The following is a 727-nucleotide window of genomic DNA, read 5'->3' as shown; positions in this document are numbered from 1 at the left end:
ACCCCTAGACAGCTGCCCCTGTGGTGTCTAAAGTGTGGTAAGGCAGTTGTCTGAAACTTAAAACGAAAATAGGTTAGATCTGAGAATTCAGGCACAATCGATAGCTCCCATTTCTATGGGAAATTATGTTTAAAAGGAAAACGAAAACAAACGTAAGACCATATATCTATCTCCCTTCCCCCCGCCAACTGGCAGTTCCCACATCCCTGCTCTGGGAACCCTTCTCCCCACTCAGTGCTGACCTGCAGGAACATTTGCTCAGCGGCAGTGTGAACCCCTTTGCTTTGCCCCCGGGGCGCTGGTGAATTTTTGGTGCATTTTGCTCTAGTACATTCCTGCATAGACTTTCCCCACAACTCCTTAGCACATTGAAGTCTTGGAGCCCCTTTGCTTTGCCCCCGGGGTGCTGGTGAATTTTTGGTGCAGTTTGCTCTCAGTACATGCCTGCATATACTTTCCCCACAACTCCTTAGCACATTGAAGTCTTGGTGCACATCTGTTACTCAGAAAGTGAAAAACAAACAAACAAAAAAAAACCCTGTTCCAGTAAATGTGTCTGTTTTCAGTGAAAAGACAATAGTTAAAGAGCTTTCCTCCAAGGTCCAGAATTTAACAGCAGCAATTTCATTAAAACATGAGCATTGGTTTAATGAAATTCCTCCTTGTCAGTTCAATCATTTTAAAAGTAAGAGGGCAAGAGTTGTTTCAGCTTGTTTTGTTACACAGT

The sequence above is a fragment of the Echinops telfairi genome, unplaced genomic scaffold (assembly GCF_000313985.2).
Source record: "Echinops telfairi isolate 266 unplaced genomic scaffold, ASM31398v2 ScPeMD7_7467;HRSCAF=8505_1, whole genome shotgun sequence".
NCBI lineage: Eukaryota > Metazoa > Chordata > Mammalia > Afrosoricida > Tenrecidae > Echinops > Echinops telfairi.
Note: the sequence above shows the minus strand (reverse complement) of the source record.